Source organism: Myotis brandtii, unplaced genomic scaffold (genome assembly GCF_000412655.1).
Source record: "Myotis brandtii unplaced genomic scaffold, ASM41265v1 scaffold699, whole genome shotgun sequence".
NCBI lineage: Eukaryota > Metazoa > Chordata > Mammalia > Chiroptera > Vespertilionidae > Myotis > Myotis brandtii.
Genome location: NW_005370733.1, coordinates 60,766 through 61,315, shown reverse-complemented (window position 1 = coordinate 61,315; position 550 = coordinate 60,766). Strand labels below are relative to the sequence as shown.

The 550-nt window shown below is 68.9% G+C and overlaps 1 protein-coding gene across 5 annotated transcripts in view; it reads right to left on the bottom strand.

Moving 5' to 3' along the window:
- Window positions 1-435, bottom strand: part of TSC1 (tuberous sclerosis 1) — a 35,976-nt gene extending 35,541 nt beyond the window's left edge. For 3 of the 5 annotated variants that reach the window (XM_005882118.2, XM_005882123.2, XM_005882122.2), the window contains exon 1: window positions 171-435. The gene's annotated coding sequence lies outside the window, so the exon portion shown is untranslated. The remainder of the gene's footprint in view (window positions 1-170) is intronic. The other 2 variants (XM_005882120.2, XM_005882119.2) reach the window with 2 other exon arrangements.
- Between the last annotated feature and the right edge of the window lie 115 nt (window positions 436-550).

Below are 550 nucleotides of genomic sequence, written 5' to 3'. Positions count from 1 at the left end.
GCATCATGAGGGAGAGGGGCGAGCTTTCCAAGTCCCCCTCCCCGGGGTCCCCTCCACGGCAAGAAAGCTCCCGGCTCCCGCCCCCCGGGGCCTCCCCGACTGGGGTCATGGTGGCGGGGCAGCCCCGAGCAGGTCCCGTGAGAAGGAGGGGGAGACACCCCCATACTCACCCACCGTCTCCTCCCCCTCAGCTGTTTACCTCACAGTCCCTCCAGCCTACAGGGCGCCGCCATCTTGGACGTACAGCACCTCCCCCGTCGTGAAGAGGCCACGGCCGGCGACAGCTTCCGCCAAGAAAAAGAGTCCCCCGCGGGGCCTCGCCTCTCCCTGGAACCCAGCGGCCGGTGATGGCGGTCGGCAGCCGCGCTGGACGGAGGAGGCCGTGCTGCTCATTCCTGATGATGCGAACCGCGGGGAGGAAGAACCGACGAGGCTTGAGGAGGTGGGGAGGGGGCGGGGCCCGGCGGAAGGATCCCTAAAGGAGGCCGCTGAGCGATCTTGTGACTCCGAAGGAGGCAAAAAGAAGGGCCGGCGCGGTGGGCGGAGCCAC